Consider the following 20478-nt stretch of genomic DNA (forward strand, 5'->3'; position numbering starts at 1 on the left):
CCCGACTATTCTATAATTTTGACTCGGTACACTGCCTAGGTGCAATTAGTTAGTTAAGGTAGTTAGGTTATAAATATTAAAATTAGGTGTAGCTAATTGCTCACATAAAGTTTTTGGTGTCGTTGCCAGGGAACGGCTTATTTGATAGTTTATTTATTTGCTCTAGATAAATCGATCCTTTTTGCGGGGTAAAACTTGCAAAAAGTTACTTTATACGTCTTAGTTTCTTTTTACATCACTAGACTCACGACGTGAGCCTTAAGCTCACGACGTGAGTTCAGTATTTTCTTGTTTTTTTTGTTTTTATTTTCTTTTTGCTTTTTTACGAGAACACGAGGTGGTAGCCTTTACCACGTCGTGGTGGCCATTCAATTGCAAGTTTTTATTTAGTTTTTGTTCAATTTTATGTTTTTATTTTGTTCACTTTGCAGGAGTTCATGACCAGAGGTACCAACACACCTTTGATGCCACCACTTGCAGATCCAGAGTCGGACCTTCACAAAAAGAAGGATAAGAACGTGAAAGATGATCAAACACCAAAGAAGAAACCTTTACAATAATTCAAGTCTGTATTCTCAAAGAAGTTGGGGAAGAAAACAGAAGAGTCGAGTTCATCTTCAAAAAACAAGAGCAAGGTTGAAAACAAAGATCAAATACCTTTCCCAACCGAATCCGAGTACGACTCTGAGACCGAGTTTGGACTTTATACGAGTGAACCTTAGAACGATCCAAGAAACAAGATGGAAAACATTGAAGAAATGTCAATGGGAGCTTATAAGAAGCGAATTCGAGATGATGTTAGTCCAGGTTTAGTACAACCAGCGATACTTGCCACTGCCACATTCGAGTTGAAGGGACACATCCTGACTGCACTTAAGGATATCCCATTTTATGGGAAGCATCATTAGGATGCATTTAATAATCTCAATCAGGTCAATGGCATTGCTGACTACTACAATCGGTGTTGTAAAACTCGCCGAGTTGGCCGAGTACTCGTCCGAGTACTCGCTACTCGGCCCCTTACCGAGGCGAGTTACAAAATCTGAGTACTCCCCAACCGGCCCCTTATTGAAGCGAACACTATTGTAAAACTCAGCCAACTCGATGATTAATATGTATAGTATACTTAATGATTTATTATTTAAAACACACATATGTGATAATTATTACATATATTTCTTCAATTTTCTATAATTATTCACGAAGTGGGACCATTGTGTGTTTTCTTAGTTTTTGTGTATTCACATGTATCTAATTTTGTTATATATTTCATTCAACTTATGGTTTTAACTTATGATTTTGACATATATAATTTCCCTTAAAATATTTCTATATGAATTACCGAATCTGAGTACTCCCCGAGTATTCCCGAGTACCCTCGAGTACTCGCTACTCGGTAGTCGGCCGAGTAGGTACCGAGTAGCGAGTTCTACAACCATGACTACAATGTCCCGAATGTCAATAGAGATACCATCTTACTAAGGATGCTACCCGTCACTTTCAATGGACCTGCAAAAGACTGGTTGAAAGCACTTCTTCCTAGTACAATCACTACTTGGGCTCAAATGCGTGATCAATTTCTAGATTAGTTTTGCCCACCTTCCAAGATAGCTAAACTCATGAAGGCAATAGAAAACTTTGAGCAACAACCGGGGGAGTCATTATATGAAGCTTGGGAGCGCTACAAGGGGTTGTTAAGGAATTGCCCTCAACATGATATAAATGTTCAACAAGAGATGTCTATTTTCTATGATGGGTTCAATGTAATGACAAGACAACTCCTTGATTCTCAAGGGCCATTGATAAAGAAAAATACAAGGGAGGTCAAGGAGTTAGTAGAAGAATTTTCAAGAAACTCTCTTAAGTACCACAACCGAAGACAAGATGGAGCAAAAGGCAGTAGGGGAGCACATTCTAAAGAGATGGCTGCTATGATGGCGATGCTCAATACTATGGACCGGAGATTGGCCCAAATGGACCAATTAATTCATGCAATAAGAGTTTGATGTGAGAAATGAAGTGGGCCACACTTGACTAAAGATTGCCATTTGGATGATTATGGGAACAAGAAGGCTTAGTTTGCTAGTCAAGTGAGGACAAGTATGATGATGATTGGAGGAAGCCAAAGAAGGAGTAGCTGCGTTATGATGAGTACAAGAAACAAAAGGAGGAGAAATTCAGGCATACTGGTCGGGGTTTTTACCAAAAAGAGCAACCACTAGCTGAGAAGAAAGTTGATTTGGAGTCTATGTTGGTTCATTTCATGGAAGCTTCAGAGAAGAGACATGATGAAACTGATGCAGCATTAAAGGATAAAAGAACAATGATGATGGAACAAAAAACCTTGATGAAAAATCATCAAGCCATGATGATTGACCAGCAAAACTCACTGAGAAATCAGCAAGCTTCCATCAATAACCTTGAAGCTCAAATTGGCCAACTTACAACTTTGATACTGAAGAAGAGGCAATCTCTGAGTTTTTAGGAGCCCTAGAATTGGAGCCAAAGCCATTCGGACCAAAGCCAAAGAAGACAAAACCCGAAAATGAAGATGTTGCTGAATTACCATACTCATGTCGTGAGCCCGCCATGCTCACGACGTGGGCTCAGTCTGAACAGAAAAATTCAGATCTCATTCCAGCTTACCGACCGCCTTTGCCGTTTCCGTCTCAAGCACATCTCAGTCCACTAGAAAAGGAACATTTTGAGTTTATTCAGCAAATAAAGGGTATTCCTATTAATACCCCTTTTATAGATTCACTTTCAAAAATTCCAGAATACGCAAAGTTCCTACAAGATCTTATAGATACTCCTCAACAATTAAAGAAGAATTCTAAAGTAATTCATGTTGAACAAAGTTCAAGAGCTGTATTGGGAGAGATACCTAAGAAGATGGGAGATCTCGTACGCTTCACTCTTCCATGTGAGTTTTGTAACAATTTGAAGACTTATGCTTTAGCCGATTCTAGGGCTAGCATGAATTTGATGCCCTATTCATTCTATCAAAAGCTGAATATTCAAAAAATGAAGGCTACAAAGATAACCATCCACATGGCCAATCGTTTGATGACTCACCCGAGGGGAATTGTTGAAGACATCCTTGTTAAAATTGGGAAATTTGTTTCCCAGTTGACTTTGTGATTATGGATATGATGGAGGATGTTAATGTCCCAACTATTCTTGGTCGCCCTCTACTTAAAACTGCTAGAGCTTTAGTTGATGTTCGTGAATCCAAGCTTACATTGAGGGTTGGTGATAGCGAGGAGACTTTTGGAATGCAAGATGGTTTTCAAGGAGAAGATGTTAAAGGTGAGGTGTTCAACATGGAAGAAGATAATGATCTTGAAGAATTGGAAAAGTTCATGGAGGAAGAAATCAAGACAATCCATCAAGTCAAATGCACCAAACCGAGAGCATCCGTCTCGTTCTTTGTTGAAGTCATTACCTACACAAAACCAAAAACTTTGGTGAGTGAGGAAAGCGATGAATTGTAGAGTGATGAAGACGAGGCTACTTCCAAGGAGTCGGTTCCAGTGGCAAAAGAAGAGAAGGTTCCTATGGGGCTAAAGAAGAATGAAGAAAAATTGGAAAAAAGGTACAAAAAGAAAGCTTGACATAGATGAGGTGAAGGCTAAAAAGGAAAATTCGAAAAAGGCGTACATTCGACGTGTTCAAGCATACAAAAGGCGATGGAAGGAGCAGAAAATCCAGCTGGTGATGGGTGCATCTAAAGATTCAACACAGGGAGGCACAGAGTCTGGCTCATGACTCCATAAAAAAGAAGCGCTTCTCAGGAGGCAACCCGAGTTTGGTTTGCATTTTATTTTCTATTTTAGTTTTTTCATTTTCAACTTAGGAATTTGATCAATTCATCATATCAGAATCTCTTTTAATGAAAAATTGAGTGTGGGGGTCCTAGATTGAAAGGTATAAAAATTAAAAAGTTCTAAATGAAGTTTTTTTTACGATCTCACGACGTGAGCCTAAGGCTCAAGACGTGAGTCCAAATAAAGACACGGGCTGTAATATTGTTACGCATTATTTTCTCTCAGCCATTAATAATAATAATCCAATAAGTATAATGGCCCATTTCATCTTTTTAATTAGACTGACTTATATTAACCCAAAAACAAGCTCACGACATGAGGCATTATGGCTCACGACATGAGACGGGATGAATCGGGACCACAGAAATAAGAAAGCAGACTAAGTTGACCTACCATTATCTAATTCTTCAGCAGCCGAAAGTTCTTGGTCCCCCTCCCGCTCACGTTTGATTTCAACGATTTTTACCATATTTTACTCTTGTGCTCACGTTTGCATCACTTTAAGGTACACCATTCCTATTGTTTATGCTTAATTTTGACTTAGTTGGTTAATTTAAGGTTTAGGGTTTTTAGTTTATTTGAATGAAAAATTATTTCCCTAAATGTTAGAAATTTGTGTTGCATATGGGGTGTATATGTTTAGGATTAGGTTAGAATAAAGTCCCAGCAAGAAAATAGCCCCGATTTTGTCACTCTCATGCCCGATTTTCGTCTGAAGTGAAGAAATCACGACGTGAGCCATAATGGTCATGAAGTGAGACCTGGTCTGTGAGTATTCTGTTTACTGCTAATCAGTTTAACAAGAGGAACTTTGTGTATTGTTTTTCTTGTTTTTTTTTGTCTTGCAGAAAATGGCTTCAAGAGGATCCAATGAGCAATTCCAAGGACATGTATCATCACGCCACATTCTATACCGTCTTCTAGTTGACATGTCAACCAGTGTTACAACCAACTTCACGAATAAATTAGGATGGATACACAACTGGGAGTTTTCCATTTCACCTACTATTGATTGGGTGCCTTTTGAAGAAATTGGGTTGATGGAAAGGATGGCTCCCTTATTAACCAAGCATTTTGCGATAGATGATTTTTCTTTTACATGTAACGGGTGGAGGAACTTATTTGCTATAAGTTAGCCCATCTACCAGGACCTTTGCGTGGACATTTATGTTTCTTTTGAAGCCGCCACAATTGATCCATTTTATCCAAGGACACTTGTATTCCGTCTTGGTTGTCAGTTCCGGGAGTGCAGTTTGATTGAGTTTGCTTGGAGAATTGGAATTTATGAGCAAAGTGAAACACAATTGCTTGCATTTGAGCTTTTAATGAGAACGGTAGCACGAGAATATTTATCGGGCACTTCGGGATTGGAACTTTGGGTATCCATTGCCAATGGGACATTTCATTTGGGGGTCTCCCAAGAGAGTCAAATAAGATCCCGAATTCACCATTTGCTTCATAGGTTGATTGGTTTTTCCATCAACCACAAAAGACATGGGGATAAGGTCACTAGCCTTAATTTTTTCTTTCTTTGGACCATAGTTACGATGGGTTTTGAGCATTCTAACACTTCCTAAGTGTACATGCAACCCTAATAACCTTTGATCTGTTTGTCTAATTATCATGCAAAGATGATTTGCAAGGTTATGTTCCTATCTAGCATACATGGGGAACAATTTTTCTTTGAATGAAAGATAGAACTACATACCATGTTATTGAAAATCTTCCTTAAAACCTTGTGAGCCTAGCACCTCAAGTGTGATGCCTCGAATGCTTCACACAACACCAAATGCAATGAACAATCTTGAGAGAACACTCTAACACTTGCAAAATCGGCCAAGCCCTCTTCTTCTAGTTAGTGTAGCCGATTTTGGGGAGAAACACATTGCTTATATAGTGTGTTGCATTAGGTAAACCCTAATGTAACATGACTCTTCATTTCTTGATCCATGGGTTGAATCCATGGAGCATCCTATGGGTGGAACCCAGCTTGACAATCCATGGAGCCTCTGAGCCCACTATATAAGATATGGAAGATTTACATAATCTACCCATATATCTAATTAGTTATCTTTTGATCACTTAATTAATTCTAAATTAATTCTTGATCAAAACTAATTAAATAATATTATTAATACATTAGAACTTATAATATATTAATAAACCATAAGTGTTATTTCTCTCATTTAGTTTATTCAATTGCATGATGCCATGCAACCCAAATGGACAATGTCGGGTCGGGTCAAGTAGATACTATAAATAGTTATGGACTTAGACACCTTATCCAACAGTCTCCCACTTGGATAAGTCTAATAACTATAACGGTAATACTTCAGGAACCGGTCAGCAATCGTGGCTCTTTCAAGGTTTCTCGGAACTGAGAAAATATTGATACGCCATTTAAGATAAGTGATCACATAATCCTCTGTTCTAGATATCAGGCGGACAAATACATGGAACAATGTCTTACTTATTATCCAGCAGTTTGTTTCCCGATTTTTGATTTGTTTGATAAAGAACTTAATTGAACACATCAATTTAGTTCTGACCGGGCCCGGTACATAGGTCAAAACAAAATCATCGTGGGTCCCAGATATCAGCTTCTAATCCAAGAAGGAACAGATAAAGTTCGACTCATATGTTTGTTCTACTACTCATTGAATTATACACAAAAGCACGTTTTATAACATCGAGTTACCAATGCGTTTACGTACAATCAAGGCATAACCAACTCATAAGTAACAAATTATATCTCTAGGTTTGAAAAATTATGTGATATTACCGTCTCACGATCACTCGAGATAAATTCCATGAAGTGATTCCAGTGAGCGTGGGTTGATTCCAGTACTCAGAACTTATAAGTACTCATGAAGTTTTGTCCTTAACCTTGACACCTACAACCAACTTCATGACAGTCTTAATTTATATCTACTTCCAACATATGACTGACTGTGGAGATTTGAATAATATGTAGAAACACAACATAATATTCTGGAAGTCAAAACATGCAAAAGAAATTATAGTAAATGATTGACAAAAGATAGTAACACTTTACTCATAAATAAACAACAAACTATTATTTATCATCAAATGTCAATTACACTTTACAAATTTCATAATTTATCTAACTACTAAAACTTATATCATCCTTTAGCCCTATGCTCCGAGCATGCTGAAGATGTTTAGCCCTACTCAGTCCCTTCGTGACAGGATCTACTAGGTTCTCATCTGATGATACCCTCTTTGCAACGAGGATTCTTTCTTCTATGAGATGTCTGATAAAATGATATTTTCTGTCGATGTGTCTGGATCTCCCATGATCCCTTGGTTCCTTAGCTAAGGCAACAACACTTTCACTATCACAGAAAATTTCCATAGGTTCCTTTATAGCTGGTACAACTCCAAGGTCTCCAATGAAGTTCTTCAGCCATATTGCCTCCTTTGCTGCTTCGCTCGTTGCTATATAGTCTGATTCACAAGTGGAATCAGCCACTATCTCCTGCTTGGAACTCTTCCAAGTGATTTCTCCTCCGTTTAGGGTAAAGACCCAGCCCGACTGAGAGCGGAAATTATCCCTATCAGTCTGGAAGCCAGCATCACTATACCCTACAACTCTCATGTCATCACTCCCGCCGTGGGTAAGGACCCATTCCGTAGTCCTCCGTAGGTACTTAAGGATATTCTTTACTGCAGTCCAGTGTGCCATGCCAGGGTTCCCCTGATACCTGCTAACCATGCTCAAGGAAAAGGCTACATCAGGTCGAGTACACGTCATAGCATACATGATCGATCCTACAGCCGAAGCATAAGGTACTTGACTCATTTCTACTATCTCAGCCTCAGTACTTAAGCTCTGAGCTTTACTCAATCTGGCATTACTCTGGATAGGTAACTCTCCTTTGTTGGAGTTTTGTGTGCTGAGTCTCTTAAGCACCTTGTCCAAGTAGGTACTTTGATTAAGTCCAATTAGTTTTTTACTCCGGTTAAAAATCCTTATCCCTAGAATATAGGCAGCTTCTCCTAGGTCCTTCATAGAGAAACACTTCCCAAGCCAGGACTTGACTTCCTGCAGAGTTGGGATGTCATTTCCTATGAGTAGTATGTCATCCACATACAATACCAAAAAGCTAACTATACTCCCACTAGCCTTGACATACACACAAGATTCATCTTCACTCCTAGAAAAACCAAATTTCTTGACTTTCTCATCAAAGCAAAGATTTCATATGCGAGGTGCTTGCTTTAATCCATAAATGGATTTCTCAAGCTTACACACTCTATTAGGGTACTCGTTGCTGACAAAACCTTCTGGCTGACTCATGTAAACATCTTCCGTCAACTTTCCATTAAAGAAAGCAGTTTTGACATCCATTTGCCATATTTCATAGTCATGAAATGCAACTATGGATAACATAACCCTAATAGACTTAATCTTGGCTACTGGAGAAAAGGTCTCATCATAATCCAATCCTGGAGTTTGAGAGAATCCCTTTGCAACCAGTCGTGCCTTATAAGTGTGTACATTACCATCCATGTCGGTCTTCTTCTTGAAGATCCATTTGCACCCTACAATCTTACGACCTGGTACATTCTCAACCAAGTTCCAAACTTGATTGTCATACATGGATTGTATCTCGTTGTCTATTTCCTCTTTCCATTTAGCAGACTCGGGGCCTTCCATGGCTTCCACGTAACTGTTGGGTTCATCCATACCTACTAGTGTCTTATCACTAATAAGTGTATCACCTTCCGCAGTAATATGGAACCTATAGTAATGCTCAGGTGCATTCCTAACTCTCGTGGATCGCCTCAGAGGTAAAGACTCGTCAATTGGTTCAACAGGAGTTTCCTCCTCAAGTTAAGGGCTAGGGTTTGAAGTTCCTTCACCACTTGACTCTTGAAGTTCTTCAAGGTCAATTTTCCTCCCACTATCTCCTTGGCTTATAAATTCTCTCTCACGAAAGACTCTTCTTCTTGCTACAAAGACCACATTATCACTGGGTCTGTAGAAAAGGTAACGAAAGGATTTATGTGGGTAGCCGAAGAAAATACACCTCTCGCTTCGGGGTTCAAGCTTATCATGAGCCTCACGTCTCACGAAAGCCTCACAACCCCAAATCTTGATGTGGTCTAGTTTGGGTACTTTACCAGTCCACATCTCATGAGGAGTTTTGGCAACTTTCTTTGTAGGGACTAGATTAAGGATATGGGCGACAGTCTCTAAGGCATACCCCCAGAATGAGATTGGTAGCGAAGCTCGACTCATCATGGAACGAACCATATCCAACAAGGTTCGATTACACCTCTCAGCCACACCATTCAAATGTGGTGTTCTGGGAGGTGTCAATTGTGAGAGAATCCCACATTCCCTAAGATAGTTGAGGAACTCTGAACTAAGATACTCACCACCTCGATCGGATCGAAGCATCTTAATGTTTCTGCCCAATTTATTCTCGACTTCATATTTAAATTCTTTAAACCTTTCGAAAGTCTCTGACTTATGCTTGATTAAGTAGAAATATCCATATCTACTGTAATCATCAGTAAAAGTCAAATAATAACGATTAGCATCCCTTGTGGCATGTTTGAAGGGTCCACACACATCCGTGTGTACAAGATCCAGAAAACCTTCATCCCTCTCACAGGAACCTGTGAAGGGTGACTTTGTCATTTTTCCAAGTAAGCATGAATCGCAACTGTCATTTGACTTTAGGTCAAATGACTCCAAGACTCCATCCTTTTGGAGTTGGCCTATGGATTTCTTGCTTATATGTCCAAGATGACAATACCATAATGATGCTTTATCCAAGTTATTATTATTAACAGAATCAACACACAATACATTATTTCCTAAGTTATCAACCATAGATACAGTTTCATACACGCCATCACAAGGTACTGCTTCAAAATAAAGAACATTATTAAAGAAAGCATTAATCGAACCAACTTCATTATCAAATGAAAAGGTGAAACCTTGTTTATACAATGCATGAAAGGAAATCATGTTTCTTGCCATTTATGGAGAATAACAACATTTATTCAAATATAAACTAAACCCACTACTTAGCGATAAAGTATAAACTCCAATCTTGGTGACAGGTGAAGCTTTCCTGTTTCCCATGATCAAGTTTATTCTTCCTTGCTCCACATTCTCACTTCTTCTTAGTCCCTAAAAATCAGAACAGATATGAATACCATAACCGGTATCAAGGATCCATGAGTTAGAATGGGGTGAGTTATTAGATAAGACAGTGTAAATACCTGCATGGTTGGGTTTAACTTTCCCATCCTTCACATCTTGTTGGTACTTTGGGCAGTTCCGCTTCCAATGTGCCTTTTCATGGCAATAGAAGCATCCATCCTCTTTTGGTTTAGAAGAAGGAGTGACGAAACCTTTCTTGGTTCCACTTGAAGAAGAGCCATCAAGGGTCCTAGCCTTGGTACCCTTCGAAGAACTCTTTCTCTTATTCCCTCGTCCTTTCCCGATTGCCAAGACAGGGGCGGAGTTGGAAGGAGTAGGAGTAGTAACAACCGCCTTACCCTTAAGACCACTTTCCGCGGTCTTTAAGAGTCCTTGAAGTTTGTTGAGAATGACCTCTTCCTTGTTCATGTGATATGTCATGCGGAATTGATCATAGCAAGATGGTAGGGAGTGCAAAATGATATATATTGCAAGCTCCTCGGGGAAGTTCACACTGAGCTTCAGCAATCGGTCCATAAATCTTTGCATTTTCTGCATGTGGCCCTTGATGGGTTCACCATCCTTCATTTGGGTTGTTATCATGGAGGAGCTGATTTCATACCTCTCTTGTCTTACACTTTGATGGTATCTTTCCATCAAATCTTGGTGCATTTCAAAAGGGTAGAAGTCCTCGTAGGACTTTTGGAGATCGGCTGTCATAGTATCCATCATGATGCATGCCACCTTGGTGGCATCCCTTTCATGTGCCCTAAAGTCAGCGATCTGTTGAGGAGTAGCAATTGTCTCATCAATCTCCTTAAGCTCCTTATCGAGAACATATTCTTTATCCTCGTAGCGGGTAATCATTCGGATGTTTATGATCCATTCATTAAAGTTGGACCCATCAAAAGTGACTTTCCCACACAAGTTCATTAGAGAAAAGGAGCCATTAGGATTAGAGCCAGAAGCAGTAGTGTTTGCAGACATCTGAAAAGAAGAAAAGTTTAGTTTAGATATTGAGATAATCCTAAATAAAACACCCAAATGTAATATTAAGGCTAGGACCCAGTCACAATATATTATACTTAGAAGAGGTATGCTGTAATCTAAGTAATAACATATTTGAAAGGTAGGTGAATGACGATTCACCAATTTCCACCATGAAAAATGAAATATTGATATTAGGTTTTTAATTGGTTCTTAGAAATTCCTAGATTCTTTGAGATTCATTGATCTTTTCAATGGCATGTTTCAATCTAGAGTGTGCCCTCCAAGTTTTGTGACTGGGATGCCGAGAATCACAAAACGAGGTGTGAAGTAACCATGCAAATTACTTGGTACCCTTAAAGTATGACCCCTCAATCGATGTGTCGGTTAACCACACACGCTCCATCGATACTATGATAAACATTAAGTCACTCTTTACCTACCTTGTTAAGTTCAAGTTACTGTGCCGGTTAACCACACACGCTCCACTAACGACTTAAAAAAAGTGTAAAGTGTAATTTCATGGATTAGTACCTTATTCACATTTTTCCTAAAGTAACTAATATTGGGAATTTAATAAACGCATTTGGTTACTTTAATATATTCATCATACTTTTAATGAGAATTTATAAGTCCTTGTCTACCCATTTGGTTAACGACCCTCCACCGATCAAGGAAGCGGTGGGTGAGATTGGACACCCATTAAGTTGCCATTTTATAGGCAACAACCTTATACCCTCCTTATAGACCGGCTTCGTGAATGAGGCGTACTAGCGGTTAGACGTCTTGATCTTATATATATATATATATATATATATATATATATATATATATATATATATATATATATATATATATATATATATATATATATATATATATTATTAACTTATAATATTATAAAGTATAAGGGTTGAATTTTAACTTTTAAAATTCTAAGGGTTGGAACTAAAGTTTTAATCAAGACTTTACTTGTTCCAAAACTTGAGGGCAAGTTTTGTAAACTTTCAAAACTTTTCATTTCTTGTAACTTATGAGTTAATAGAGTATTAAAAAATGAAGACTCTTCATTTTTTATAACTCAAGTGTTCTTTTAATGGCTTTTAACAAAGTGACTTTTGGTTTTCCATAACTTGAGGACAAGTTATGGACTCCATTAAAACACATAATGATCATGAAACAATCTACCACATAGGTTACAAACAATTACTATGATCATCTAAACAACATAAGAACAAGAACATGAATATGAACACTTTCAAGAATCAAAAATTATACTTAAAATCTTGTAATTTTGATAATTGTCGTTGTAAATGGATTAGCATAAACATTACAACATCTAAAACATGTTTTCTAGTACCAAAACAATTTAGGGTAATGTTTCTAGTCCATTTCCAGCAACACAAGTCGAAATTTTGAAAACTGTAACCTCTACTCGTCGAGTGCAAGAAAAAATCGACGAGTAGCTTGCATTTGGTCATGGACTCGTCGAGTCCCCCCATGGACTCGGCGAGTTCATACGAGCAGAAAGCAGAAAATTGAATTTTTAAGCAGTTTGCACAAATAATCAACAAACAAGCCTAGGCTCTGATACTACTGATGGGTTTTGAGCATTCTAACACTTCCTAAGTGTACATGCAACCCTAATAACCTTGGATCTATGTTTGTCTAATTATAATGCAAAGTTGATTTCCAAGGTTATGTTCCTATCTAGCATACATGGGGAACAATTTTTCTTTAAATGAAAGATAGAACTACATACCTTGTTGTTGAAAGTGTTACTTAAAACCTTGTGAGCCTAGCACCTCAAGTGTGATACCTTAAATGCTTCACACAACACCAAATGCAATGAACAAACTTGAGAGAACACTCTAACACTTTCAAAATCGGCTACGCCCTCTTCTTCTAGTTAGTGTAGCCGATTTTGGGGAGAAACACATTGCTTATATAGTGTGTTGCATTAGATAAACCCTAATGTAACATGACTCTTCATTTCTTGATCCATGGGTTGAATCCATGGACCATCCTATGGGTGGAACCCAGCTTGACAATCCATGGAGCCTCTTAGCCCACTATATAAGATATGGAAGATTTACATAATCTACCCATATATCTAATTAGTTATCTTTTGATCACTTAATTAATTCTAAATTAATTCTTGATCAAAACTAATTAAATAATATTATTAATATACTAGAACTTATAATATATTAATAAACCATAAGTGTTATTTCTCTCATTTAGTTTATTCAATTGCATGATGCCATGAAACCCAAATGGACCATGCCGGGTCGGGTCAAGTACATACCAGAAATAGTTATGGACTTAGACACCTTATCCAACAAGTTACACCGAGCGTCTTATATAATATTCCATATCATTTGGCTAATTATTTGGGAAGTAAGGCTGCTATTTCTAGATCTGGGAGTCCCATCAATGGGGCACTTTTTTTACCCGCCTTGTAAGGTCCTATGGTCTACTTGTCCGACGTTTGACTAGGACTCCGACACTAAAACCCGATGATGATTTCACTATGGGATATTTAGAGTCCATACGGGTGGTCCACAAAGATCAACCGGCGCCCCAACCAATTACAAGAGGGGGGAGGAATGTGCGAGGACGAGGAGAAAGAGGACAGCCAGTGCATCAACCCACACCAATGGGAGGAGCCAACTTTGGGCATGATATGACAGGGTATTTTGACCAACTTTCGTTAAGTATTAATTGGATTGGAGGGACTGTGGAAAATCTGGTCCAACGTTTGCATGTGGAGCAACCTCCTCACCTGGGGTATCATTACCCAATTTTCCCTAGGTGGAGTGAGTATCGAGGTCAAGGGGGAGATGGAGCCGGTACAAGTGGAGCACGGGATGAAGAAGATGACGATTGAGTTCTTATTTTGTTTTTATTTAGTTTTTGTTTTTTCGTTTGGTTTGAATTTGTTTAGTTTTTAAACTTGTTATGGTTTGTAAGACTTATAACCTATTATGTTACTTTTAGTCGTCCTTTGGTGACTTTATTTCAGATTTTCTTTGGAGTCTCGAAAAAGAAGGTTGAGTCGAGAGTGTATGTGTCTAGCCAAGGGTTGTTTAGAGTCTAGAGTCCTGAGTCGAGACCCACAATTGAAAATAAGTGTGGGGTGAGTCGAGAGAGAGGATAAATTTAGTGAAACGTCATAGAAATTTTGCATTTAGAAGTGTGTTTATCCATTAAGATATTAGGGTGGAATGCTGTGACAACCCGTAAATTGTTCCGTCGTTGTAACCCACTCCCGTCGGTAAAACCCGTTTGTCTTTCAATTTTCCCGTTAACATTTTGGATTAGGTCATTTAATTTAAGACTTTTATTATGACCTCGTAAGTATCCAAACATGTTAGAAACACATGAAAACACTTTCGATACATAATTGGATAATTTTTAGTTACGACCACATCGGGTTACAAACACTTAATCGGGTACGACCAAAAGCCTCGGTAAACGTCAGTATCGGGTAGAATTCCACCGTGTCTCAAACTCGACCCATATATAAAGTTCAAAGAACTTTATTTGAAGCTTTTTCAACCACTCTCTACTCTCTCTACATATCTAAGCTTTTGATCCAAAAATCACCCCCTTTCAAGCTCTAATTAGGTATGTAATCCATCCTAGCTCATAGTATAACATCTTTAGCCTTCAAATTCGTGTTTAAATTATGAAAAAGGACCATAAACATGTGTTTACGGCCCAGGAACAGCCCTAGGCCACAAACACACCTAAATGAGGTTTTGGAGCCCCAAAACCCTTCCAAACCACCTTTAGAGCTTAAATATGACTTAGGGGCTTTCAAGACTGGACTTGGAACACCAAAAACTCAACAATTGAGGGGTAAACATGAGTTTACGTCCCAAGAACATGCTTGGACTTTAAACCCCTTTTCTTAGGCCGTAAGCACCTTCTAAGGTGTTAAAATGCCCCTTAAACACCTCCTAAGCCTTGGAATAATGTCTAGAACCATTCACAAGTATGTTAGGGACCTTAATCATCAAGAAAACTACCCCCTTAGGAGTTCACGACCATAAACCCCCCAAGGATGGGTTCCTGGGCCGTAAACTCCTATAAATGGGTCAAATGGTGCCTTAACTTCATCCGATGACTTGTAAAATGAGTTAAATCACATGTGATTAATCTTGGACCACTAAAACACATACGGATTGGCTGTGAGAGAGTTTAAGGCTTTAAACTCCTAGTTTATAGCCGTAAACTCCATTAAATGGTCCCTTTGATAGTTAAACCACTTCCTATGCCCTAGATTTGATCCTATCATCACCCCACAAGTGTTATAAGGCCATTTAGCAACCAAGAACCCACCACCCATGAGTTTACGGCCGTAAAATCATGGGGATATGTTCTATGGGCCATAATCTCCTTTAGGAGTTTACTCTTGAAGGGAAAACTCCATATCTTGGCCCTATACCCTCGTAGATGTCACCCGGGTCACTCCAAACACTTGAATTGAAGTGTTTTCGCGTCTAGAAGTGTTTATTCTTATTTAATTAATAGATCAAGGTCTAATTAGATAAAAATTATGTATCTGTTCATATTACATAGGAACCTCCCGTGTTTTCATGCCCCGAACTGACAATTAGCTTCCAACCGACACATTTCTCGTCTGGTGAGTTCATACCCCTACGCCTTTTCCGAGTTTTTCAATGTTTTCAGGGGGGGGGGGGAATACAAGCAAACTATAAATGTTTTCGAAACTTAAAACTGATGTAATTCTATAAATATCTGGCAAACTTTTAGATATCTTTACCCCTTTTGTATCATGCAGAGCATAAGGGATGTTTTTATGAATATAACTAAGTAGATTTCAATTATAGTGTAAGAAAAAATCAAAACAATCAAATTATTATGGGAATAATTTGGGATCTTCAGTTCTTGTTTTACGAGTACAGGTTTCATGCAAAGTTAATAGATAAACTATGTCTGATTCAATTTATCTCTGTTTAATTTAGAGTATCATGCCAGATAATTTCTTTGTATTCAATTGTTTTTACTGTATTATGTTTCAAAACGATTACGATGTTTGATAGCGACCGAGTACACCGTGAATAATTTAATACTAGCTTGTGAGGTTTGTCTTCATTAAACCCTTCAGGTTATCAGTAAATCCTCCCCGGAAGTATAACTAGAGTCTCCTGGAGGGAGAGCGTGGAATTTGTGAATAGATCTATTTGGGACTAACAATCCCACACCTTAACTGCTAGCTACAGTTAGGCGGGCACGCATGGGTTGACAAATTCTGGATATCGTCCGATGCCTGAAGAACGTCAAGGAGGTCTGGTGTCATATTACCATGGTTATCCGACTCATAATACGTATTAATATAAATTTTGTTCACGGATTTTATATCTTCCTTTAATCTATAGTTTTATATATTAAAACTACCTACTGTTGTACTGGATGGTAATCTAGGGTTTTTCAATACATAGTTTTACATATTAAACTATCTACTGTTGTACCAAACGAAATTCAGAAGTTTAACTAAACTGTCTTTATAAGAAAATATGGGATTTTCTTGGATAACAACTTTTCAGAAAACCAAAGGAAACATGATCTTTTTACATAAACAAACAACTTATGAACTCACTAGCTTTATGCCGATTTTTAAACTACTTGTATTCTCAGGTTCTCCTTAGACAGGTATCCCGCATTCTTTTTCAGAAGACGGAGCGTATGGAAGTCTCGTCTTACTTTTGTTTAGACTAATGTATCTATAAAACTTGTATTACTTTACTTTCAAACAAATGTAATGATTTTATGTAATGTAATGTTTTGTGTTTACTTTGCTTACTATGTACATTGGTTGCAATACTACATGACATCCTCCGCCCCAGAACGTTTCCGCCTTCGGTTGCGGGGTGTGACAAATGCTAAAATTATTAAGAAAAATAGGCAGTTTAAATTTTCAGTCGCTCAGTTCTCACGTCGTGAGGCTATATTCCTCATGTCGTGAGTTGGGTTACAAGGCATTTTAGAATACGCAGTTCAGCGATTTCATGTCGTGGGACATATTACTCACGTCGTGAATTTTCTGATTTCACCATATTAAATCCTTTACATTCCTATTCATTACATGGATCACCACCATTTCATTTGGAGTTATTATAAAGACAATTATCGGTTGTTTCCTTCGCTGTACACTGTGGCGTATGCTTTCCAACGTTATTTTTCACACTTTGGAGTCTTGCAACACTCTTATTGAAGATTGAAGTTTCGTTTTGTTGTTTGATGGCTCATTTACTTATTTCGCGAGTTCAAGTCCAAGTTCCTAATTAGAAGTTCCATATTCGAGATGCACATTTCTCCCACACATCTGGAGTTCGATCGCGCCACTATCCCTGGGGAGTCTGTTCCTTTTTCTCCTTTTTTATTGTTTTTTTAGTTTATGCATACAATGAGGCATTGTATGAAATAAGTGTGGGGTAGCGGGTCGAAAAATAAATTGCTAGAAATTAGTAAATTTAAAAATTTTTAGAAATAGATTTGAAATAATAATCTAAGTAAAAATTTCAAGTAATAACGATAATTTAAACTCTAGTTGCTAGTGTTATATAGGATGATCTGATGAGACCTCAAATGTTTAGTTAAGCCGATACATGTTATAGTGCATTTGTGGCCTCCTTTATTCTAGTGAAATCATGGGAAAAAAACACAACCTCGCTTAGTTTGAGGATTACAATATGTTTAGCAGCCTATACTTGAAATGTATTCAGGAAAACTAATACCTTAACCAATAAGGGTTGAAGTAAAGCGCCCCTACTTAAGCATTTAGGTTTTAAGTAAAAAAAAGTGAGGACATGTAAAAATAATGAGAGAAATTAGCAAAAAGTGAAAAATTGAAGAATTTTGGGAGCTATAGAAGTATCAAAGTTTGAAGATCAAAGATCAAAAATTTTGAAGTATCAAAAGTTGAAGATACCAAAAATTACACAAAAGATGGTGAATTCAAATAAATTGAAGATCAAATATCAAAGAAGTGAAGAATTCAAGAGCTCCATAGTGTGGTATCTTAAAAGTTGTAATTCTCTAGTTTATGTATGCTTGGGTTGCTTTACAAAAATACCTTGAGGTTAGGATGATTTACGTAAATGGATTCGAAGGGATGCATAAAATGAGCATTGTTCAAAAGAAGTGGGCGCGTGTTTATGAGGATTGTGAGTATTTAGAATTGGGGGGGGGGGGTACTTAGGAAAAATTTTAGACACAAATGCATGCGTTGAGATCATGGCATAATGGTTGAGATGGAATTGGATTGTTCTATGTGATGCTAGTGATGAAGGCTTAAGCTAAAATAAGTAGATTTGCTTGAGGGCAAATCAAAGCATAAGTGTGGGGTATTTTGATATTGCCATATTTATACATATTTTTAGGCAATATTTATTTACATTTTTATTAATATTTTGGTTATTTTCATAGAATTATGGTACTTATAGGGATAAATTGTTGTTTGCAGCCAAAGTGAAGCATTTTCGAAGAAAGGGACCAAAATGGACAAAGCATGAAACTATGAAGGCTTGAAAGAAGAAAGATAGGAATCCAACAATAAGTCGCACTCACGACGTGAGAGTTGAAGGCTCACGACGTGAGTGAAGTAATCTAGAAGATATGCATCAGGATGGAAGACACCTTGTATAACACGGATAGATGCATGCTCACGACGTGAGACGTTATTTCTCACGACGTGAGGCTGGAAAAATCAGAAATTATAAATACTCTAGGCCATTACGATTTTGGAGGCTTTTGGCTGATAGAAGGCATACCTAGAGATGATTTTGAGAGGAGAAGAAGTTATGGAAAAGGTTTTTATCACCTAAGGAGAGGAAAGTACATCAATAGCTTATTTGCTTGGTACATTCATTATGACATCTATTATAATTTGTTTTAGTTTGTTTGTTGCTATGAGCAACTGAATCTAGCTACTCTTGTTTAGCTAGATGAAGCTTCCGACTTATGGTTTAGCTTATTAATAATGGATTTATTTAGTTGGTAAATTGCTTGTGTTTGATTTGTTACCACCTAGCATGTTAATATTTGTTTCTTCGGTTGCTTGAATTCATGTTCTGTGTAGCTTAGTGATTATTAAATTACATGAACTTGAAACCTAGTGATTTAGTGAGCATTAAATTGCTTGAGCTAGGATCGACCAAAATCTTAGATAGAAATTGAATTAAATAAACTTAGCTGTGCTAGAGAACATAAATTATGACCATAATTGTGTTTGCTTAATCTTACATAGCAAATTCATAATCTACAACTTATTCTGTGTTTGATTGTGTATGACCATACATAGCGTAAATATATATATATATATATATATATATATATATATATATATATATATATATATATATATATATATATATATATGTATATCAGGTGACGACTCATTTTAAAGTGAGGACTCGTGAGAACATCTTAAAATCATTAAAAAAAATCTAAAAAAATACAAAACAGAAAATCAAGTATAGATCTATGTCCGAGAGAAAAAAATTGGAAAAAAATAATTTGGATCATTAAAACTGAATCATGGATCATAATGATGCAAAATTAAAAATTAAAATTGAATAATGAATCAAATCTAATATTCAAAATTGTTTCCAATTTTTTTTCTCCCAGATATAGATCTACGTTCGATTTTATGATTTCTATTTTTAAATTTTTTTTAAGATGTAATCACAAGTTCTCACTTTAAAATGTGTCCTCATAGGAACCGGACTATATATATATATATATATATATATATATATATATATATATATATATATATATATATATATATATATATATATATGGTGAGGTTTAATAGAGAACCATAATTAACAAGGAACCAAGGAAACAATCGTGAGCATCGAAAATCATAATGATCAACGACCAAAAAAATAAATGTACACTTTTATGTTGGACTCACACATACCATATTATAACAAAAAATCAACATCTTTACCAAAATACATACCTCTTTTATTCGTTTAAAAACAAAATTAGGCCACATTTTTTATTAAAAAAAATGGAATATACCGTTCTTCTCGATTTTTCGTTCTCTTTCCATAGAGATCCATGTTGATATATAAATTTTTTTTTCTGGAAAAAACCAACATCATTTTGTTAGTTTTTTCAAAATTTAAGGTTATTGTTATTAAAAAAAAAATTGTAACAAAAATATTAATTTTTTGTACTCTATTAATAAACACTAACACTGGTTTAAAAAAAAAAAAAAAAAAAAAAAAAACCCCTCTAACAATGTAGATTCACACTGTGAATCTAAACTGTAAATATTTCAATTTTTAACATTCACAATGTGAAAAAGCTCGAATAGTTCAGATTCACATTATAAATCTGACTTATTATTATGCATACTGTGAATCTGACAAAGTTCACAAAAAAAACCTTGATTAATGTAGATTTACTATGTGTATCTAAACTTTAAATATTTCATTTTTT

General features: G+C 36.8%; 1 non-coding gene across 1 annotated transcript; it reads right to left on the reverse strand.

Moving 5' to 3' along the window:
• Positions 1–1613: 1613 nt before the first annotated feature.
• Positions 1614–1720, reverse strand: LOC111891543 (small nucleolar RNA R71). Its single transcript, XR_002850238.1, has one exon. It is a non-coding gene; the product is annotated as a small nucleolar RNA R71 (small nucleolar RNA).
• Between the last annotated feature and the right edge of the window lie 18758 nt (positions 1721–20478).

Source organism: Lactuca sativa, chromosome 5, assembly GCF_002870075.4.
Source record: "Lactuca sativa cultivar Salinas chromosome 5, Lsat_Salinas_v11, whole genome shotgun sequence".
Taxonomy (NCBI): Eukaryota; Viridiplantae; Streptophyta; class Magnoliopsida; order Asterales; family Asteraceae; genus Lactuca; species Lactuca sativa.